The sequence below is a fragment of the Chinchilla lanigera genome, unplaced genomic scaffold (genome assembly GCF_000276665.1).
Source record: "Chinchilla lanigera isolate Chin_1 unplaced genomic scaffold, ChiLan1.0 scaffold00117, whole genome shotgun sequence".
NCBI classification, from domain to species: domain Eukaryota; kingdom Metazoa; phylum Chordata; class Mammalia; order Rodentia; family Chinchillidae; genus Chinchilla; species Chinchilla lanigera.
The window spans coordinates 1413362-1438368 of NW_004955518.1; the positions used below are offsets into that span (position 1 = coordinate 1413362).

At 37.7% G+C, this 25007-nt stretch overlaps 1 protein-coding gene across 5 annotated transcripts in view; it reads right to left on the minus strand.

Moving 5' to 3' along the window:
• Window positions 1–25007, minus strand: part of Enox1 (ecto-NOX disulfide-thiol exchanger 1) — a 552470-nt gene that overhangs the window by 288806 nt on the left and 238657 nt on the right. Inside the window, exon 6 of one of the 5 annotated variants that reach the window (XM_013506963.1) lies at window positions 4836–4942. The exons of the other annotated variants lie outside the window; for them this stretch is intronic. The gene's annotated coding sequence lies outside the window, so the exon portion shown is untranslated. The remainder of the gene's footprint in view (window positions 1–4835; window positions 4943–25007) is intronic. 5 annotated transcript variants of the gene reach the window in all.

The following is a 25007-nucleotide window of genomic DNA, read 5'->3' on the forward strand; positions in this document are numbered from 1 at the left end:
AATTTACTGATTTTTTTCTTATAATGTTAGTACTTTTGGTATCCCAAGAAATAACTGCTAAGACATTCTACTTTTTCATAGAAGTTTTATAGTTTTACTTGTGTGCATAGATCTATTACACTCTTGAAATTAATGTTTGTGTATGGTATGAGGTAAGTACCAGCTCTAACATTTATTTTGTTTCCATACTGTTAATAAATTGCTCCAGGAATTTGCTCCATTTCTTAACAAGCCTTTCTTTTATATCATGCAATTGCTTTGATGGCTTTGTGGAAAATCAATTGACTGTATAAGTGGGTATCTATTTACTGACAATACATTTGGTCCCACTGATTGATTTGTCTAGCTTTATGTAATATATTTTCTTATTGATACTTTTATACTAAATCTTGAAATCAGAGTGCTAATACCCTAACAATGGCTTCCTTTTTCTCAAAAATATTTTGACATTTCTAAGTTCTTTTATTTCCATATAATTTTTAAAAACCAATTTATTAATTTCCACTGAAAATCATTTTTGACTATTTTTAATATATATAGTACTTTGGGAAAAACCAAAATCTTAACAGCACAGAGCCTTCACTGTAAAGTATAATATATCTCCACTTATGTCTTATTGAAGTTCTATAAAATTATTTTTAATCTTCAAAGTACATGTAACAAACTTTTCAGTATATTACTTAATATTTTATGGTTTTCATACTACTGTAAGTGGCATTGTCTGTAATTTCATTTTGCTTTTGTTTAACAAGTAACTAGAGCCTTTTGAGAAGTACACACATCAAAAAGGGTTCCACCCTCATGAAGAGTGTTTTATAAAAGGGCTAAGGGAACTAGTTTAAGCCTCTTTTGTTCTTCACCTAAACTATGTCATGTGAGTACAGTGTTCATCCTCTTTTGTCTTCCCTCCTCCTCGCTGTGAGAAGACACCATTGAGGGAACTTGCTGGCCTCACCAGGCACTGTCGCCCTCACCGGATATTGCTAGTACTGTGTTCTTAAACTTCCCAGCCTCCAGAACTATGAGAAACAAAACTGTCTTCTGTAAGAGTTATCTAGTACCAGATATTTTGTTATAGCACTACCAAAGGATTAAAATGAAAGTATTCTCATTTCACAAAGAAATTATTTTCTATAGTTGATGAGACAGAAATAAATAAGTTGTTTTAGTCAACTTTCTGTTATAGTAATAAAATCCTGATGGTCACCTTATGAAGGAAAAGCTAATTTTTAAATTTTAATGTGTATTATATCTTTGCAGTGTATGATTCTGCTCATCACTGGAAGCATTATATGTACATTAATGCATCTAATTTTTTTATGTCCTGTTCCCATCCCTGCTATCCCGTCCCCCCATTGCTTGGTTTCCTTCCCATTTGTAAGATGGTTTTTGCTCATAGTTTCAGAAACTTCAACCACTGGTTAGTTGGCTGCACAACACTTTTGATTTTGCTTTTTCTTCTGGAGCACAGGTCCCACGGCAAGGCAATAAGTCGTGGTAGGAAGTGTTTGGTGGAGTGAGCCTGTCCTGTCATGGTAGCCAGGAAGCAAAAAACAAAACAAAACAAAACAAAAACCCATGTTGTGGCCAGGTCCTAATATCCCCTTGAGAGCCATGCTTTCGATGATCTAATGTCCTACCTGCCAACCTGAGGACCAAACCTTCAATGTATGGCCTTTGGGGGACATTCCAGATCCAAACCACAGCACAGCATTTAAAGAAGCATTTACAGAAGTAATAAGAGATGAACAGAACTAAAAATGATGGCTCATTGGAAGTGGGGAACTGTTAGTACAAATAAGCTAGATCCTTATTAACAGACTGACAAGCTAGATCCTTATTTAACAGAGTTGACAGATAATACCAAATTTTGGTAAATCAAAAATGATTCCTTTAAGAATAGAAGCTCCATGATAGCAAGGATATTATAAGCATATTTAGAGTTACAGATGAACTAACAGAAATTCAAATGTAAGAACAGTCAAAAGAAATAATAAAAATTTTTTCTGGAAAAATAAGTTGGGAGATGGGACCCAGGATTACAGTTTCTTATTATAAGCCTCTTAAATTTTTAAATTTGTAAAACAAAGTACATGTGAAATGTTTATTAACATTTTTTAAAAATCCAATGAGAAACCATCCAACTACATTTGTGCTTCATAATGCAGGCTACAACATTTACATATAGTGTTGGGCAATTCAAAAATTAAAATACTACATTTTTAAGTCTCAAATTTAAAAATCTTCTATATATTGTGACCTGTGGCAGACAATGTCACAGCAACACCTTAGATTACATGATAAAATAGCCTACTTTGGGTATATTAGGTGTTCAAAAACCAAAACTGGTTAAAATATTTGTGAAAAACATATGAAGTGAGTAAATGCTGTGCTAAAGACTCATCTCAACAGTACTTCACACATGACACAGAAAGAGAAATGTGAATTCTTTGATTATTAATGAAACAATGGAAGGTTACTTAAATTGTAGCTATCCAAAAATATCCTGCATCTGTTGTTTATTCTGTGATTTCCTGTTATGATTTAGATCTAGACTCTCCCCTCAAAGGCCTAAATATTCAGAGGTAGGGCCTTTGTAAGATGATCAGATCACGGGTCACTCTACTCATGAATGGATTAACCCACTGATGAGCTCAATCTACTGATGAGGTCCTAGGTGGATGTGCTGTTTAAGAGGTGGGAGGTGCTGGTCAGAAGAGGTGTATCAGTAGGGGCATGCCTTGAGGGTGCGTCTCCCTCCCTGACTCCCCCGCTCTCTCTGAGTGCTGCCACAAGGTGAGCAGCATTCCTCTGCCATGCCTCCATCATGATGTTTTTGCCTTGGAGCCAGCCAGCTATGGGCAGAATCCGCTAAGCCTTGAGCCAAATTAAAGCTCTTCTCTTTCAGACTGTGGGTGCTCGGTGTTGTGTCCAGCAACATGAAAGCTGACTAATACATTCCCAGTGAGCAAGATGATAAATTGCTCATCAGAAATAGGGTTTGTGAGCTGCATCCTTAACTTTCATTTCCAGGACATGACACCTCTACCATTAAACATAGTATAGCTCCAATGACATTAAGCACTTCAGATTTGTGGTTTTTGGTTTTTTATTTTTTTGTACCAGGAATTGAACTCAGGACCTTGCACTTGCCAAGCAAAGTGCTATGCAGCTGAGCTATATCTCTGGTCCAGTGGCACTTCAAATTTGAATATAGCTGTTGTACTATGAACTGGAACTTTTGGATGTGATGACTATTTTGAAATACAGCTTTTGAAAAAGTAAAAATGAAGTAGAAAGCCTTTAAAAGAAACAAACATCAAAACAAGAAAGCATATGAAGTCTTGGAATAATATTCTCATTCATCTTCAAATTTCCTTTGCTGTGTGTTTAAACATTTCAAGTAAAGAGTTTTTCCAATGTCATTTGATCCCGGAAAACATCTGAAATTCAACAGGAGGCTTTAAATACTGTCCATTTTGTAGAAGCTTTAAAAATGAATGCTGGCTTATTTTTTTCTAAAGAAAGAAAGAATATACAAACTCTTTCTCCCCAACCCTCTTCTGAATTATGACTTTGTAGCAGCTGGTAATCTGTACACATACATACTCAGGGCTGGAAATCCTTAAATCTAACAACTACCTTGTTGCCAAATTACAGCCTAGAAAGTTTCACAAGTAGAAATAGGCTTCTGACCTCTACTGGAGCTCATTATAGAAACGGTTTGAAAACTAACAAGCTTTTTTTTTTTTTTTTTGCAAAAGAATAACAAATGGGAGAATAATTAATATCCAAATGGTATAGGATTGACTTTCTGGGATAAAGTGAAATTAGAGCTTAAAGAACTCCTGATCATCCCATGTAAGTTTTTATAGGCCTTCCAGAATTAGAGGAAAAATTTTTGTTTCCCTGACAGCTCTATACTCCCACTTCTGATGCATGTGCATGTACTGATGGTTGTTAGGAGCAATATAATTACTATACAGCTCCTTTAAGAAGAGAAGCTCCATAAAGGCAAGGATATTGTCTCATTCACTACTGTACCCACCAATCTGAAAGAGTGTGTGATATTTAATAAATATTCTATTTTTTAAAGAATAACAAATGCATACTTTTATCATAAAGATTAAAGGAACAAGTCCAGATAGAAGTACTTTGCAAATTCTCACACATTTAGAAGTAACAGTCATCACTGTTCTTCTACATACGCTCATCTTTGTTGGGGCTTGCTCTAAAAGCTTTGGCCAGGTAATTTCCTATGTTTTGAATTCTAATTATGGCCCAAATTAGACTCATCTATAGGTGAGATGCAGAATAATGGAGTTGTTCAGAGTATGAACTCTGAAACTTAACTTTCTGGGTTCAGATCACAGTGCTATGGTTGACTTATTTGCTTCATGTTCTTAAAATATATATTTAATGTCTTTATATTTAGTTATCTGTAAATTGGGAGATAGTAATAGTACCTAACTCATGAGGTTGTAAGCATTAAATGGACTATTATATACAACTTGCTGAGAACAGGCCTGGCACAAAGCAAGCATCAAGTGTTGTTGCTAGTGTTGATGTCATGACTATTCTGAAATACAGCTTTTGAAAAAGTAAAAATGAAGTAGAAAGCCTTTAAAAGAGATAATGTCAAAGCAGGACTGTAGAGTCTTTGAATGATATTCTCATTCATCTTCACATTTCCTCTACTGTGTGTTTAAACATTTCAAGTGAAAAGTCTGCTTTCAATGCAGAAAAATATATGGAAATCCAGCAATGTCCACACTGATTTTTTCCCCACTAATTACATGTAAATTTAAGGGTTAGCCAGAAACAAGGGCTCATACCTGTAATCCTAGTACCAAGGAAGGTCAAGTTAGAAGTTTGAGTCTTGCTTGATGTTTACAAATAACAAAAGGTTGCAGTAGTTCACTGGAAGAGAGAGTGTCCTTCCCTGCAAAAAAGCTGTATTTTATATCCCTGAATTCATCTCAAGTTTCACCTTGATGTTGTTATTCTTCACATTTACTTCTCGAAAGAGCCTGGTATAGCTACAGCTCAATAAAGTATGTGTTTTGGATAAACTAAGGATATGTGCTGAGGCATTTAATCACAGAGGCAGCCTCAGGATCTCTATTCATTCTTAGCCTGTTTTTTGAAGCGTGTTGTTAAATGTATTCTCTTTTTCAGAAAGGTCTTTTAAAGTTACTTGGACATAATAAGCTTCTTTAAATGTAAAAGAAGTTTAATTTTTATTGAGATTTGCTTTAGAAACACTCAGAGTTGGTAAGAGGTTGCATTTTCAGATGGTAATTTCATTCAGAGGAGCTTGGTTTGTGGATTATCGTACATACAACAGTTTTGTGCAGTTATATTTGTACTCCCTCTTTACTCTAGTAATACGGAAATCCAAATATCAGTTTACTTCAATGCAAACAGATCAGATTGACCTGAATTACTACAGAACTTTTAAAAGGAAGAACCTAAGATAAAACAACACACCACATCTGATCCACATACTCTGTGCTGTGAGTAAGATCTTTCAGTTAGAACTTGTTAAATTAGGTCAAGGAGCTCTCCTGGGGAAAAATAGTTTGCCCAAAAGTTTTAAAATTCCCCAAATAAGATATAAAGCAATATGCCATTTTACTGATTTTGGTTCATTCTTTTATAGTGCTTTGGGAAATGCTCGACCATTGGTCTGCATCATTTTACTTCCTTGTAGGGGAAGAACTGTCACCAAAAGCTACTGTCTGAAACTGTAATAATCTTTCAAGTTCTTTCTAGGAGCTCCAAAAGGAGAACACCAGACATTTCCTTTCCACATGCGATCAGATAAATACTCCAGAGCCAAGCTGAGAATATATGTTCATTATGTATGTGTTATTTATATGTAACACACATATTTAACTCTATGTACAATATGCATATATTTTTCTACATACATAATTTATGTATAGTGTTATACATATGTGTATCTAATACACAAACATACACAGGTATTGATAGAATAGTCAAATATTTTTAATAACAGGTTGAGCTTTTTTATTACGGCATTTCTACAAAAGTTGTTCAAATTACAGTTACCCAAAAATTCTCTCAGAGTCTCGGAGTCCTGAAAACTAAGACTAACCTGCTTTGCTTTTCACTTTACAATATGCTTCTTTACGACACAGTTAGGGGCTCATACCATTTTGCATGTTTGTGTCCAAAAGTTCAAACCTACTCTATCCTGAGAACAAAAGCTGGCAAGAAGCACTCAAGCGATAGGTGAACAAAATGAAAAAAAAAAAAAAGCAAAAAAGCAACATACTGACATGGAAATGTCAGTGTGAGCTGCTGAATTGCACACAGCTCTGAAGTTTACCATAATATTTTGAAACACTTTGCCAATGAGCATATAATTGACCAAAGGACTTGTTACCATTATGCTAGAGATGTATAATACATTACATAGCAAAGAAAACCATTTGCAAAAAATTAAATGTAAATGCATTTTAAGATAGCTTCCAAAACCAATGTATTTTTTTGGGCCATTTTGGGCCAAGGAAATAACTTTGATATTATCAACTTCCAAAGTTTGAATTTAATATTTTACTTTGTGCCTATCACTTGCATTTTTGCATGACAGTCAAACCAATCAATCTATAATTATTATTGAAAATCTAAGAAGTACAATTTTCCTGGCTTAAATTCAGTTAATAAGATCCTGCTTCATGAGATTAGTACCTTTTCTTTTTATAAGAATTGGATATTTTCCATTTATCCATTCATTCATCCTCCCAGACATCTATCTATCCCATCCTTCTTTTCAACAAGTATTAGTCAAGTACCTCGCATATGTCATGAATTTTGCTGAATGCCAGAAAGATAATGATAGACAAGACAGAGTCATTGCCATCAGAGAGTTTCTAGCCTACCTTAGAAGACTCAGTAAAAGATTAATAACCATGATTTGTGCCAAGTGCTAGGATAAGAACAAACAACCTGCAGGAAGGAAGAGTGCTGAGAAAGGTCATAAAGGGTTCACGAAAGAACGTTTATCCTGAGGCCTTAAGAGTAAGTAGACAGGCAGGAAAAAAATGAAAGAGTTTGAGGGCCAGAGGGAACAACAAATTAAATAACTGGGGGAAGGGAGAGTGTGAAACATTCCGAAAAGTCAGAGAGAAATGGCTGCTATGTAAAGAATAAGAGAAGAAATTTTAAGAAATAAGGCTGGAGAGATGAATGCAGGCCGGGTCTTTCCTATTTTTATGATACATTCTTTGTCTGTGAGTCTTCTCTGGTGATCACTTACAGTTTTAATAAATTCAGGAGTGGGTAACTAACATATCCTGAAGTCATAATAAACAATATAAGTATTGCTTCATTATTTTTTTAACACAAATGTCTCACTATAACACAGTGAGCCATTTATAACAAAACAAAACAGCTACCCAGCTAACCCACTGGGAAACTTTGAGAGCTTTTAAAATAATAGGTCATGCATTATGATCAAATCTGCATTTGTGATGCATGTCCTTTAAAATTTATTACAATGGAGAAAATTATACAAAAGTAAGAAGTATACTTAATATCAATAAAAAGAAAAAAATAATTTCTTCATTAAGCAAAAGTTCACCCTAAGTCATTGATCAGAGTTTGAAAAATGATAGTTTTCAATGAAAAGAACACTATGATTTTTCACAATTTCAATAGGAAATACCAAGTTCTTTTTGAAATACATATATTAATGCAGTGCTTATCTACATTCAAATATATTTATATTCACATTTGTGTATATATCTGTTTTGAAATAGTTACAGAAATAGTAATAATTAGTTAAGCCTCTGAGAGTTAAAGCGATCATATCTATTTCATGTTCACTTCTAACAGAGGCAATTTTCAATTCTGCTCTTTTTCTTGTTGGAGTCTATTAAAATAGACCCCAAAGTAGATAAAATATAACTCAAACCAGTTTTATAGGCCTTACATCTCCAATTAAGAATTATATTCCTGGGGCTGGGGATTTAGCTCAGTGGCACAGCACCTGCCTGGAAAGTGCAAGGTCATGAGTTCGATTCCCAGTATGGGAACCACCCCCCACCCCGCAAAAAAAGAACTATATTCCTGTTTAGTTATAAATACTTGACTCAGTCACAGTAACTCCCTATGGTTAGCTACTAAATTTCTAAACCAGAAGCAATTATATTTCAGGAAAGAATCATTGAAGTGTTTACATCTAGCAGCAAATACATTTTTATCTTAATAAATTATAAAAAATTTAGAAATTTGTTCTAAATCCATCCTTGCTTCTCTTTCACTCTGGCATATGAATTTGCACTTGCAGCCAGAAACCGCTGTTGCAAGGGGAGAATTAATTTACAGGGCTGGAAGCGAACAAGGCAGGTGCTCAGCTGGACCCCCCAGGCAGCTAGGCTCCTCTGAGCTCTTCCCACCAAATTCTGGGCTCTCGCCCCACCCAGTGAATCAATTAGCCCTTGAACACTCAGTTGTCTAAATTATATGTTGAAACCCACTAGTGGTCCCATTTTGGCTTAATATACATAACTTTCTTATACTAAGAGCTGTCTCATAATGGGACTATTTGTCTTAGCAAGTAGTAACTCCCATTACTGATGTGTGTGGAGCACTGGAATATCAGTTGTTTAACTAGTCAAGATCCCATAGATAAAGGCAGTGTTTATGGAGAACAGCTGCTGAAGTCCAGCTTCATTCACAATCCCTCTTCCTAAAATATCTTTGTCACAAGAATTGGTATGGATTGTCTTTTTCTATGCTGGACTGTAGGGTGAAATACCCACAGTTTCAGTAACTTAGTCACTTAGCAATGGCTCCTTCACTGGTGTCTTTCAGATATCTATTTTGTGTCACTTTTACAGTAGTGCAAGGATACTGTCCTGAGGAAAAGAAATTAATGCTCAGGGCATTGACTAACTTGCCCAAGGTCAGGCAGCTATTCTGCAGCAGAGCAGGAACCTGAGCATAGGTCTTTTGAATCCAAAGGGATCCAAGTTCAAGCAGTGGCTCACAGTAATTTCATGACTATCTGCATGAAAACCAATCACTGTGCGTGATTTTTAAGATGCACATTCCTGGATTCTAGCAAGAGCTAAGATTTACATCCTCTACTGTCTTTTCTTCAGTTGCTGAATTTCACATCTTCAGTTAGTTTTTCACAAGAAACATTTCGAGGTTCAAAGAAACTAAAGAGTGACCACACATATGATACCAGGCTGTGTCAACCAGATCTATAGCTGAAACTAGACTTGTAGCTTCAAGTAATCTCTGTAACTGCCTGAGAAGTGGCAGAACTGCTCATGAGAGCCTGTGCCCTGAGCTTATGCACCAGGATGGAGCTTCCCTATCATATGCTCCCATTCCATACTCAGAGCCTTCACAAGCCCTCTCCTCCTGCCTCACATCTCTGGACACTCCAACCCTTTTCTCACATCCAAGTTCTAGCCTAATGTGGGTATCACTCTGGATGTACAAGATGAGGCAGATGCCCTTCTCTTTGCTCCACACCCAGTGCACACAGTCTCTGGGCATCAATGACACTGCCAACCTCTGCAGGATACCCTCTAACTGCAGACATTGTGCTTTATTTCTTTTCTGCCCTAGGTATCCAGCAGTAAGCTGGAACTTTGTAGATGTTTGTGGGATAAATGAATGGCTGAATAGAATATGAGGAATAGTCACTCTCATTATTATAGAATTTATCAAAGTTTTCTAAACCCCTGTGTTCATTAAATAGCATTAATTTCCTGACAGAAAGCCTGGAGGGAGAAAGTTAAAGCCATTACCAACTGTAGATCAATCCAATTGCAGATACCAGACCTCTGAAATTATAATGTAAGTCAGTAGGAAGCCTATACAATCTAGAGAAATGTGGCTGAAAGAGGATTTTAACGGCATGTCTACTGCATCAACAGAATGTGTACACACACAGCACGTTGGCTTCAGTGCTAAAATGTGTAAGCAGATGGGGGAAGTGAAGCTTGATTTGTAACTCAAATACTTTCTCTCCAGCCAGCAGAAGCAAGGGTCACGTTTCCCTCCTCTGCAGTGACCACTGAAGAGGCCATTTTGGGAAAACAAATTCTTCTTCACAAGAGAAACACAGGAAACAGTGGAAAAGAAAAGTGCTGTATGACTTTGGTTCTTTGGCTCCTGCTTCTGGAAAATACTAGTTAGGGCTTTATCTAGCTTGTTCTCTCAGTGGCCTACTATACTAAATCAAACAAAATGTTGCAAAATGTTCCACAAATCTTTGAAAAAGATTTCTTACATGCCTAGAAAGCCACCTGAGTTATAATTAAATTCCTCAAGCAAAGCAGACCCCAATATACAGCATGTTAGTTTCCCTTTCTTGTGCAACTTACTAAATTCTTGATATCATGCACATGTTAAATGGATCCACTGATATTTTTTCTTCCTTTAGAAGAGATTTAGAGTTTTACCCCACATCAAAGACTCTACATCAAAGGAACACAAAGTGGAATTTGTGATTAGGAGAAACAGACTGTATTAATTTTTCCTCCCCAGGGGCTGGGGATTTACCTCAGCGGCACAGTGCCTGCCTGGCAAGTGCAAGGTCATGAGTTTGATTCCTGGTACCAGAAAAAACTCCCCCCGCCCAAAATTTTTTTTTTCCTTCCCAATAATATCCTAAAATGACAATAGGCAAAAGCCATTATGCTAGTCCAATGATGGAAAGCCAAGATTACCAAACTAATAAACAATGTGTTTCAGATCATATAGACTTGTACTACACCTAACAGCATATTTCATCACGGAAAATATGTTCATAAAGTTTATAGACTAGTAATTCAAGGAAGCACCCCAAGTTTTTAGGTTTCTACAAACTTCATGTGAAATATGTGGTTCAGTGAAACCCATATCTCATGCAATAAATTCCAATAAATATTTGACCAGAAGCTCCGGAGTGACTGCCCTCTGCCTATGTGATCACTGTAGTAACTATGATAGACTCTAGTGTTAGTCAGGTATTTCTGTTACTATCACCTGAATGTTTGTTCCCCTACCTCCCAATTCATATGCTGAAATCTTAAACTCCACAGTGATGCTATTAGGAGGTAAGGCCTATAGGCGATGACTTACATCATGAAAAGGGAATTAGTATCCTTACAAAATCCCTGCCTTGTGAAAACAGAGCTAGTAGTACTATCTGTGAACCAGACAGTGGGCCCTCACTACTCACTGAATCTGCTGGCCTTGATCTTGGACTTCCAGCCTCCAGACCTGGAAGAAATAAATTTCTGTTGTTCACAAACCACCTAAACTAAAACACCTGCTGTGACCAATAAATTAGGAAATGTAGATGCAAGATCACAGAGATATGGAGGACAACTTTGTTTAGAGAAGCAGCCCCAAAACTGAAGCAATATAAGAAGTGCACTGTTCTCTGAGAAGGCCTCACAAACTATATTGATATGTTGTCTTCTCTATTAAACTCCTTTTTCTCACTCTATATTCACTCTCAGGAAGTGTTTTCTGAACTGATCCATACCAATTTGATTATTCATCCATATTAGGTTCCTTCTTATAGGTGAGACATATAGGTATCCTTTCCCATAACCTTGTACTAAATCTGTCATACATGTAAGCACTTATTAGCAAAGAGTAAAAAAATGGATATGTAATCACGTCCATGAGGAGTCACTCTTTTTAATTTTTGGTTTAGTGTTCCAACAGTACTTACCAGCAAAAGTTCAATGGCAGCAGGTATGATATTGTAATGTAATGCCCAACATTATTTTATTGGACAATATTTATTGCAGATTGATTCAAAACCATAAACCTATAGTGATGTTTAAAAGGTAATGCAATTTCCAGATTTGGTCCACTAGATTCTTAAATTTTATTCATACAATATTATAGAACCCCAACATTTTTTGAAGTAGTAGGGAGCAATCTCAGAGACACTTTACTACTGAGTTATCATCTCCAGTACTTTTCATTTTTAATTTGAGACAGGGTCTTACTAAATTGCCCAGGTTGGCCTCAAACTTGAGATATTCTTCCTTTAGTCTCCCAAGTAAGTGATAATACAGGCGTATGCTGCTACATCCAGCTCAGAATTCACAAGCTTTGAATCTTATTCATTTCTCCACTGCAAAAATTTTTTTTCTATTTCTTCCTTGCAGGTCAGACATGAAGATAATTGAAGCAGTTATAGTTACTATTTCATGAATCTTTCAAAGACTAACTAAATACCTTGAATTGAATTTTCTCAATTAGGTGCTTCAGATATTGGTTTTTTTCACCATTGAGGTGTAGATTAATTCACATGTAATAAGCACACCCCACAGTGCCCATGTTGAAGTACTGAAAAATAAATTACAGAAAATATAACAAAGTGGAATTTCTATAAATTTTAATACTTTTCTTTTAAATTCAGCATTGCAGTGAATGATTCTAGAGTACATGACAAAATTCCCCCCTACCCAAGTCAAGGATCCTTGGCAAATTTTATCTCCTTTCCAATGTATAGGAAAGTCTGAGGGTAGGGAAAGAACAACAATAACAATGAATACTCTAGGTACTAATTCCAGACTTGGAAATCACCATGTAACTCCTTTAAATTATGAATCTTTGTGCTAAAACTTCTCCAGGATGTATTATCAAGGCAACTGAGATGCATATTAGAAAACTACAACAGGTTGAATTCAATTAAATAACATTATTCTATTTATACTTGTGTGTCCCTGATCTCACCATGTACCCCAGACGCTATCCCTGGTCCATCTGCCTACGCTACATTAATCCCATACCTGTCTCAAAATTTCTTCCCACTAATAGGAAATGGGTTATCTAGCCTAAGAACAAAACCTCAACCTACCTCTACAACCTGACCTGCCATCTTGCCTATTTCTAAAGTTACATTTAAGCTGATCTTCATAACTAGAATGTTTCCACAACATTGCTCTAACCAGCTCAAACACTGCGATAAATTCACCTCAGTGTCCCACAGCACCTGGCAGAAACCCCGTGCTGAGCACTTGGCTGGTGGTCAGACCAACTGGGCAAAAAAAAAAAAAAACAGACCAAGAGATCCCAGGCCACAGAGCAGATCATAAGAGCTGACCTTGGGTAGAGAAGGTAGCTTGCCAGTAACAGCAGGTAGAAGCAAGCACAGAAAGCCCAAACAACTCCTCATCCCTTGTGATTTTCTGCCTCTCATAGGCCTGGAATGTTTTGTGTCACACTCAATGTTCTCCGCAGTCCCAGACTCATGTTCCATACTCTTTTCCTCTAAATAAGTTGCCTCTACTTTCTATGCCCTGACTCAGACTAAGGAGCTAGATCTGGGCTTCCATTAAGTACAGTGTCCCTCCTACAGTGACATGTGTCAAACCTCCCTAGGTTCCTGAATATTTATATTTTTTTAACTGTCTACCTAACATTTGATTCCCTCTGGGCTACAAACTTCCTGAGTGGGGTTGGGCTATTCATCTGAGTGTTCCCAGAACTCAGCAGCATTCTTAGCTCATAGTAAATGCTTTTAAAGATGTGTATCATATAACTGAATAAATAAATGTACTTTAGTTTTAAATTGCAACAGTACGTCCTATTGGCTTGGTCATCTGGACTCCCATCATTGTGACCCTGGATAATATCCATTCTCTAACTCTTCCATAATGGATCAGGAGCAAGCCTGTGAGCCTGTTCCCCAGCAAACTACCCTGGTGCTGTTCTGGGAAGCCTGTTATACCCTTTAGTGAATACACAAAAGTCACCCCGCTCACACACGCAGCATCTCTGTGTTCAAATTTTCTTACTAAGCTCCCTAAAGCCAAAGGCAAGTTTTTAAAATTTTACTAATATATTTTATTTAATTCTTAAAAATTTTCCAATATCACTGATAAGTAATATATGCAAGAAACCAGGTTATGAAAGTACTACTGCTCAGCAGGGTAACTATATGTGATAATTATGTGCTGTACCTTTTCAAAAAGCTAGAAGAAAGAATTTTGATAGTTTTTTTTTATCACAAAACAATAAATGAGATAAATGTGTTTTACCTGATTTAAATATGATACAGTACATGCATGTATCAAACATAACCCACCCACAATACTCCACTAACACATATTATTTTTAAATTCTTGTGTACCAGTTACAAATTTAAAAGAAAAAATATAATGGAAGGAAGGAAGGAAGGAAGGAAGGAAGGAAGGAAGGAAGGAAGGAAGGAAGGGGGAACCTGGTTGGCTGGATGGGGATAAAAAGTGATAAGACATCATCCTTCTTTCCATAGAGCTTTGTATCTTATGAGAAACCACCCTCAAATGAGCTACACTGATGTGGTAACAGGAAGCTTTGCAACGTGGCCATCAAACAGGTGGAAGAACGGGCCCTTGGGAACTGAGGCATGAGCACTGAGATGGGAGACACCATGGAAGCATGGTAGAGTCAGAAAAGTGGTATGCGTAGGCTTCCGACTGCTTTGTTGCATTCCCAGAAGTGGGCAGGGAGAGGCCAGAGGCAGGCCAGGCTTGAAAACTACAGTGATCATGCAGCAGGCTCCCCTGGACACTGACCATCACTTGCACTGACCACTATTCTTTAAAGCAACTCTTTCATGAACACTCTTTTCTTTAGATACCAAGATTTTAAAACCCAATTTACTAAAATACAGCATCTTATAAATATTTTAAACTGCTAAGAACTTTTCAGTGTGACACATTTGTACAGGATAAGACAAATAAGAGACCTGGTAGGAGCAATGTTGGTAAAATGGCCACTGATGAGCCCTGACGGCCAGCTGCTTTGGCAATGCTTTAGAAGATGAGCAACTGAATGGGCCACAGGTAAAGGTGATGGAGTAACTATACACCGGGGCAGAGCTTTGCTTCTGCAGAGTTCATTTCTAACCACATGTAACTGCATAACCCTAGAAAGATCTAGCATAAGAATTCTAAACTAAGTACCATACTCCTTTTTACAGATACATTTTCAGAGATTAGTGTCATACCAAGGACTTTAACCAAAATTATGGTAAAGTGACTTTCTCCAATGCAGGAACCTATACTTTTTCTTTATTATTTGCAGAGGGTCTTTGTGCTATCTCTATAATTTCAACAGAGATCTTTCAACTCTCAGGAAAAAAATGTGATAGAGTTGATCTATGAAGACTATGCCTATTAATTACACAGTAGGAAGAATGCTCAGTCATTCCCTGTCCCTCTCACATAGAATGCTGCCAGGTGAGAGAAAAGGGGTGGACATCACCACGTACCAGTGTCTTCATTTCATTTCTATATGTGCACTTTAACAGACATCTGAAGGAGGCTAGAAGACATCAGGTGTTTGTCCAAGGCCCAAGAAGGTGGGAGTGAGGGGTGATGCTGGGTCTCAAATCCTCTGGGGTCTAGAAGCTCTTCTGTCTTTGTTCTCTGGATACCAGGAACCAGTCCCCTTGCTCCTGTAGAGCAGGAGAGGGAGGTGCAGCATACACAGAGGCTGCTGCATGCTCTGGCTTCCCTTGGCCTCCCCAATGGGCAGTGAGAATTGAGATGTGAACATCTGTGCCCCCTGGGGAGGCCAGGAGGGGCCAAACAAAGCTCAACTGAGATGTTTTTACAGACACTGGAGCCCAAGGAAGGGAAAAACAGTGATTATCCATGGGCTGTGATTATACCTGTCAGATGCTATGCTTTTAAAAATAGGATTTGATGTCAAATATCTCACTGTAAGAAAACGTAACTAAGTGTCTATATGATTCTGCTATCTGAAATTACCCAGGGCTGGCAGATGGAGAAAGGGTCAGAAGATCTCACTCATTCCCCTGTTATCAACCCACTGATCCCCACCTACATGCACAGCATAGTGCTGACCTTTTGAAAAATGTACTTATATCAGAGAGGATTCCTGTCCTCAAAGATCCACAGTGTTGCAGGAAACACAGACGATGAACATCCTGATATACAGACAAATGTGAAAGTCACACAGTCTAATCACCTCATAAATCCAAAGAAGAGTGCCCTGGCCTGCTAGGACCTCGGGTCCCTGCAATACTGCATCATGCTGACTCCCTCTGTCCAAAAGAAACTGACCACAAGGACCACATTACAATCCTTGTCATCTATCACATTAAGTAATATGAGTTCTTTGATCAACTGAAGGGAAAGAAAGAAGAGAAAAGAAAAGTAAGAGTGAGGGAATCTCTTACGTAGTAACTTGTAGGAATTTGGTGATGTACCTCTACACTGTCAGAACAGTTTTCTCACACATAGGCATGGATGCATGCAGACATTTCACTGTTCTCCAAACAAAAACCCAGAAGAGCATGTGCTGGCCCACCCACTTATTTGGTGCTGTCTGAAAAAGCAAACACAGTTTGACTTTTGTCCAAACCATTCACGTAAGGTATGTCAATGCCCTGGGTCTGGAAACAGGGTTTTTTTCTATAAAATGAGAACACCTAAATTTTATGTTTTCATGATACATCATGAAAGACACAGACCAATAAACTCTTGAGGACAATCTGAAGTACAGTCTGATGTGCTGACGCATGCTGTATAGGGTACTGCAAGCCTCTGGAGAGAAGCAGTGAGGGCTCTCCAACAACTGAGGCCACAGACTCATCCCAAGTTGCTAAGCAATGACTGTTCTGAGTTTGGGTATTCCTGCTCCCATCAGGGGACTGTGCCTGCATTCTCCTTCCCATGAGACCAGTGACTGCCCTTGACCCACAGTTAGGGCTGCAATGTCTCTCCTACATGCCTAGCCGCTTGCATGCAAGTTAAATCCTTTGTGCCAAAGCAGTTTCTTGTCCCTGAGCCCTATAAGGTTTCATTCAGGTCCTTCTTCCAAAGAAAAGAGAGCTATAAAATATACTTTGCCTTAGAAGGTCTTTGTTTAAAGTGAATGGAAACAGAAGTTTGTGTGACAATGTACTGAAGATATTGATATTCCCATATTGTAATGACAGTATATTATGAGCAGTTGCTTAGTTAACTGCTGTATTGCACTAGGAGCTCCCTGAGGTCTGACCAGTGTCCGTGAGGCCTTACTCCAGACTCAGTAGACAGGATGGGCTCACTACATGCCTTTTGAGTATGTCCAAAAGACAAATACATGCTGCAAGCCAGGAGAGTGAACCTACATAAAAATTTGAGTTCTAAAGCAGATGTGTCAATCAAGTATTTAAGAGACACCACACAGACTAATTTATAAAGAATCACAAATAGAATCGAATTCTAAGTAAGATAGTTTATCTGTGGAGAAGATTGTGGCTATGACATTTCGTGCAGATAACAAAGTGGACTCATTTTCTGAGAAGTTTCAGGCTAATGCTTGTTGGGAAATGCCTCTTAATCACATCCCGTTCTTAAAAGTACAATGGAAATCTCTTTGTAAAAAAAAGTGAGTCTTGCATTAAATAAATTGAAATAATTTAATATGTTTACTACTAAATCATAGAGATCTAGATTACTAGGGAAAAACACTTTCCTTGAATAAAATACTACTCTGGTATGCACCAACTATCAGAGCACCAAATTATATAAGACAAATCTTAACAGACATGAAAACCCATACAATTAATAATACTATTGTAATAGCGGACCTCAAAACCCCTTTGACACAAAGATAGGTCAACTGGACAAGAACTCAGCAAAGAAATAACAGATCTGGGGGCTGGGGATTTAGCTCAGCAGCAAAAGTGCCTGCCTGGCAAGCACAAGGTCATGAGTTCGGTTCCTGGTACCGGAGAAAAACCAAAAAAAAAAAAAAAAAAGAAAGCCTTTTGGGCTGGGGATTTAGCTCAGCAGCAAAAGCGCCTGCCTGGCATGCGCAAGGTTGTGAGTTCGGTTCCCGGTACCAGAGAAAAACCAAAAAAAAAAAAAAAAAAAAAAGAAATAACAGATCTGAACCAAATCTGTGAACAAATGGACTTAGTAGATGTATACAGAGTTTTCCACCCACAACATCAGAATACACATTTTTCTCAGCTGCACATGGGACTTTGTCTAAAATAGACCACACTCTAGCCCATAGAGCACACCTACCTAAATTCAAAAGAACTGAAATTATCCCATGCATATTATCTGACCACAGTGCAATGAAATTGGGAATTAATGACAAAAGGAACTCCAAAAACTCCATAAACAGTTGGAAATTAAACAAAAACCTCCTGAAAAACACTTGGGTCACAGAAGAAATTTAGGAAGAAAATTAAAAAAAATTACAAACAAATGAAAATGTAAGTGCAACTTACTGGAATCTGTGGGATGCAATGAAAGCAGTTCTCAGAGGGAAATTTATAGCGGTGAACTCACATATAAGGAACACAGAAAGAGAACAACTAAATAGCTTAATGCTGCACCTTTAACTTTTAGAAAAAGAAGAACAAGCCAAGCCCAAAGCCCAAAGAAGAAAGGAAACTATAAAGATCCAGGAAGAAATTAATGCAACTGAGATGAAGAAAACCCTACAAAAAATAAATGAATCAAAGAGTTGGTTCTTTGAAAGAATAAATAAAATTGATAAACTCCTAGTGAACCTTATCAAAAAAAGGAAGAACTCAGATTCATGCAATAAGGAATGAAAAGGATTAAATTACTACAGATTCTACAGAAATTCAGAAGATCATTAATATCTACTTTGAGAATGTTTACTCCCATAGGATAGAAAACTCAGAAGAAATGCACAGATTCCTAGATATGTACGAATTACCAAGGTTGAATCAAGAAGATATAAAAATGCTGAACAACCCAATATCAATTAATGAGATTGAAAATGTGATTAAAAACTTACAGACAAAGAAAAGCCCAGGCTGTGATGGATTCACAGCAGAATTTTACAAGAAATTCAGAGAAGATTAAATACCAACACTTCTCAAACTCTTCAATGAAATTGAAAGGAAGCAATTCTCCCTAACTCATTTCTGGAGGCAAGCATCATAGTGATACCAAAACCAGGGAAAGACCTAATCAAGAAAGAGAACTACAGACCAATCTCCCTAGTGAATATAGATGCAAAGATACTCAATAAATGCAGCGAATCATCAAGAAAATCATACACCACGACCAAGTCAGATTCATTCCAGGAATGCAGGGATGGTTCAATATTTGCAAATCAATACATGTTATACACCATATCAATAGAACCAAAGACAAAAACCATATGATCATCTCAATAGATGCACAAAAACCTTTTCACAAAGTCCAACATGCATTCATGATAAAAACACTACAGAAAATAGGAATAGATGGTCTTTACCTCAACCTGATCAAAGCCATCTATGACAAACCAACAGCCCACATCATACTAAATGGATAAAAATTGAAAGCTTCTACTTTAAAATCAGTAACAAGACAAGGATATCCACTGTCCCCACTCCAGTTCAACATAGTTCTGGAACCATTAGCCACAGCAATTAGACAAGAGAGAGGAATGAAAGGAATAAGGATAGGAAAGGAAGAAGTAAAACTCTCACTATTTGCAGATGTCATGATACTTCACATGGAAGACCCCAAAACCTCCACAAGAAGACTCCTTGAATTAATTGACAAATTCAGCAGTGTAGCTGGATACAAAGTCAACACCCAGAAGTTGATAGCATTCCTATACACAAACAACAAACAGACTGAGAGAGAAATTAAGGAAACCATACCTTTCACAATAGCATCAAGCAACTGAAATATTTAGGAATCAATCTAACAAATGAAGTAAGTATCTATTCAGTGAAAACACAGTACTCTGAAAAAAGAGACGAAAGAGGATTTCAATAAATGGAAAAATATTCCTTGCTCATGGATAGGAAGAACCAACATTGTGAAAATGGCCACACTACCAAAACTGTTGTACAGATTCAATGCAATTCCCATTAAACTACCATTAGCATGCCCATGGATCTTGAGAAAACATTCCTTAAATTCATCTGGAACCAGAAGAGACTCAGAATTGTAAAAGCAATCCTGGGCAACAAGGACAAATCACGTGGAATTACAATCCCTGACCTGAAATTATACTACAAAGCCACTGTAATAAATCAACATGATACTGACTCAAAAAAACAGACGAGAGGATAAATGGAACAGACTGGAGGACACAGACACAAACAAACACACTCAACCACCCAATCTTTGACAAAGGGGCCAAACAAACTCATTGGAAGAACAATAGCCTCTTTAATAAATGGTGCTGAAAAATTGGCTTGCCACCTACCAAAGACTGAAAATAGATCCAATCTATCGCCATGCACCAAACTCAAGTCAAAATGGATCACAGATCTCAATATTAAAACAGAAACACTAAATCTATTGAAAGAGAAAGTAGGCAAAAACCTTGAAGACATAGGGGTAGGAAGAGAGTTCATGAACAAAAGCCAAACTGCCCATGAAACGTTTCAAAGAATCAACAACTGGTATCTCATCCTACTGAAAAGTTTCTGCACATCTAAAGATATCACCAGCAGAGTAAAAAGAAAACCCACAAACTTGGAAAAACTTTTAGCTGATTGTCCCTCAGACAAAGGGCTTCTATCTAGAACATATAAAGAATTAAAAAATATCAGCCCCTCCAAATTCAAAAACCCAATCCAAAAATGGGTAGTGGAGATGAATACACACTTCTCAGATAAAGAAATACAAATGGCAAATACATGAGAAAATGTTGAACACCATAGTCATTTGAGAAATGCAAATTAAAACAACACTGAGATTCCACCTTACCCCAGTAAGCATGGCTAGGATTAAGAAATCAACCAATAACAAATGATGGTGAGGATGTGGAGAAATAGGAACTCTTCTCCACTGTTGGTGGGAATGCAGACTGGTAAAACCACTGTGGAAATCAGTTTGGAGATTCCCCAGCAAACTAGGTGTAGAGGTCCCATTCAGCCCACCTATTCTGCTTCTGGGCATTTTCCCAGAAGATCTGAAAACTTCATATCACAGCAATAAATGTGCAACCATATTCACAGCAGTGGAATTTGTAATTGCTAAATTGTGGAAGCAACCCAAACGTCCATCAACTGAGGACTGGAAAAAAAAAGTTGTGGTACTTTTATATAATGGAATATTACTCAGCTATGAAGAAAGATAAACTCGAGGCTTTTATAGTAAATGGTCACAACTACAGACCATACTCATAAGTGAAATAAATCAGACCTGTATGTCTAAGCATCATACTGTCTCGCTAGTGTAAGACCTGAAAGAGTGAGTAAAAAGTAGGAGGTATGATAGACATTGAGAAACGAGAGGAAAATGCTCAAAAGTAAAGGGCAACTGGAGTTTGGGAAAAGAGAAGCAAAAGAAGGGGAAATTATGTAAGTATATACATATAGGATAGCTAACATACTTCTACTACTGTCTTCTATTGCTCTACAGAAAGGAATAGTTAATGATTACTTGCTTGATCAATCTTGTATGTCTCCATTTGTTTTCCTGAGAAACTACTTTGAATATATCAATAAGTAATACAACAACTATGGTTAATTTCCTACAGCTTTGTCTGTAACCCTGTTTTGTCTATGCTGTTCTTATGCTATTTTGTAAATGGATGTCTGTCTGTTAATATGTTTTCCTTCTTTTATTTAAAACAAAAATAAATAAAATAAAATAAAATACTACTCTGGGTAAGCCACCACTGGCAGAATGAGCTTTTTGTGTACTGGGCTTAATAAAAAATTTGTATTAGCATTTCCTCTATGTATGTATGGTAGAGCTGATAAATTACTCTTTTTTTATTTTAAAGAGTAAAAGAAGGATAACATAATAATAGGGGGGGCTTACCATATTACAGACAAAGTGGTAGGAAATTATCAATGGTTATTGTTTCACATATTATCTACAAGATAGTTTCTCAGGAAAACAAATAGATAAATAATAGTGAGTTATAGACAAAAGAGGTAGGAGATTATCAATAGTTGTTGTACTATACTTTGGTATCTTCAAAGTGGCTTCTAAAGAAAATAAATAGAGCTATACATGAGTGACCTATTGAATAATCATTAACTTTTCTCAACAGTTGTTGTAGGAAACACATAATGACAGACATGCATCCATTTACGAAATAGGATAGGAACAATACAAACATTGCAGAGTTATGGATAGATTAGTAGGAAAATATCAATGGCTGCTGTAATACATGGTAGTATCTTCGAAGTGGTTTCTCAGGAAGACAGAGATATGCAAGAAGGATCTAACAAGTAGTTACAGCCTAAGAGGTGTCAAAAATCAAGTGAGCCATTTGGGCAAAAGTCATTTTTTGTAGCGTTTTCTCTCCAGCCTCCCATCACATTGGGACCCCACAACCAGTTAGTGTCCTCTCCCCAACTGTCAGGAATCCTGCTGCAGACTTCTCCGGAGCTCCACCACAGCCTGTACTGTCAGGGGAAGAATGGTTTCCAGGGAGTCTCTGCAGGTATTGTGCAAGGTCCTCCCAGTTTACAGCTTCCAAGTGGCTCTCATGACCCCAGTCCACAAGACCTCTGACTCCTCGGGCTTAGTCTGCATTCTCATGTTCTCTGAGTCCTTGTTTAGCAGCTGCTCCTCCACTGACTCTGGACCTTTCTGGTTCTCAATGGCAGGAGCAAGAGTGGCCCATTGTATGGCATGTATTCCCAGGGGTTTCTCCATGTTTGAATGGTTCACACACATCCTTAGGTGGGCATGCAACAGCGCTCATCCCTGCGTGGCTCCCCCTGAGCCAGGGGCCCTCCCTCCGGGAGCGTACGAGGCAGGAAGCGAGCCAGCCAGAAGACCAGCGCTCCCCGCCCGTGGCTCCCCCTAAATTACTCTTAATGAAGGAGAATAACCCCTAATCCAGTTTTATGATCCCCATATTTCAAAATATAAAAATTTATTCTTAAGCACACACAGAAACCTAGATGATGATACAGGGTCATCTGTATCATTTGATGGCCCACAGAAATAAAGTAATTCACAAAAGTCATGTAGCAAATTAATGAAGAGGTAAGATTAGAACCTGTTTCACAACTCTTTGGCTGGTGTACTCTCTACCACAGCACTATCCCCAGGAGTCATGGACAAAGGCTGGGAGTTTTAGAGAACAGAGTTCCACTCTGTGTATTGTGTAGTGCACTGGTACCCAGATTTGTGGGCTTCATGCCATTGAAAAGAAAAAACACACTATTACGTATAATTATCATAATATCATAAGAGAAAGGATATTTTAATACTTAAAATGATTAGAAGACAGAATCTCAAAATAAATGGGGATTTTTAAAAAACAAAACATTTGTGTACATTTTTCTCCTTTTAATAGAGGTCACAGAGGAAAACCTGAAGTGGAAAATCACTGCAGACTTCCATTTGGGAAGCAGTGGTTCTCAGGCAAAAGCACAGAACTTGGGTCTCAATCACATCACAGTATCAGTGATTATTTGGGTGCACCATTTTGATCTCTAAGTCTTTTTTAATTAATTCATAAAATGCAATAATAATTTCTAACTTATCCATATCCCCACCTACTGTAATGATTAAAAAAAGAAAAGAACAGAAACCAAGAATTATTGTTCTCAAAATGTGGCTCAGGATTCCATGTACCAGAATACCCTATGGTGCATAGTAAGACCCAGGTTTTTCAGCCCCACCCACACTGAAATTCTCAGGAAATGGGCTCTAGTTCTCAGAGGAGGGTTAAAGGGCAAGAAACTGGAGAGGTTGAAGGTAAGACTGTAAGAATAAAAAAGATACAGAAAATTAAAAAAGGACACAGAGCAAGGATGAGAATAAAAGGAACATTTGTGAAAGTAATATATATATATATATATATATATATATATATATATATTTTGTTTTTTTGTTTGTTTTTCTCCGGTACCAGGAACCGAACTCACGACCTTGCACTTGCCAGGCAGGCGCTTTGCCGCTGAGCTAAATCCCCAGCCCTAAGTAATATATTTTTTATTTTTTATTTGTTTGTTTGTTTATTTTTGTAGTGCTGGGGATCAAATCCAGGTTTGCTCGACCACTGAGTTACATCCTGAGTATTTTTTATATTTTTACTTTATTTTGAGACAGGGCCTTATTAAGTTGCCCAGGCAGGTCTTCAATTTAGAATCTTCCTGCCCCAGCCTCTTGAATAGCTAGAAAAATAGATGTGAGTCACTACACATAGCTTGAGAAAGGTAATCTCTTATTCTCATATCTCTGTTTTCTCATCTGAGGAACAAGGATTATAAAAGTAGGTCAGAGACTTTTGAACCTCCCTTTCAGCAGCTAAACTATGTTCAAGCAAAATCTTTTAAAGGAGTCAATCTTTTGAGGAAGCAGCATCTTTGGACAAACACACAGCTGCCCATAGGACCATCAGGGAACTGTGTCCCTTAATAGCCTCCTCTCTTTTTCCACATAACTCCAGGTAGCCTCTGAAGTTCCAATTGTAGAAGATAATAGAACAAACAGATCTCTATGCTATCATTTTGGCTCTAAAGAAGGCAAATCTAACCATGACCACACCATGGCCTAACAAAATCAGCCTGGAAAACACAGCCACTCAATCAATTTCTTCTCAGCAAATAACTTAATGCAGGACACCTAAGCAGCCAGCACAGCCCAGCACAATCAGCAAGAAGACGTTTCACTTGATGTTTTTAGCCCACTCGGTTGTTCACTTAACATAGAGATTCTCCCTAAGCACTCTGCCCTTTCTTTCTTCAGACGTACATGCGGAAGCTCCATCTCCCTTCCATCCTCCCCTGGCAGAAAACAAGTTTCAGGAAACTATCTGTGCTACCACTGCCTTCTTCACGTCATTTGAGGCTTCAGTTCCCTTTAGCTAATCTCAAGCCGTCCCACCAACTAACTGTTCATAACGACATCTAAAAGCATACTCACCCCAAAGTTTTCAGACAGGGGTGAGTTTACTTTACTTCAAGCTCACCAATTCCCAGGCACCCACATTTTCCTGCTTCTTTCATTAGTAGCATTTTGTCTACTATCTTTTTGAGGCAACCGGGTCCAAGCTTTTGTTCCCCACCCTGGATCTGTGCTCCACTTTGGATTCCCCATCTTAGGAGC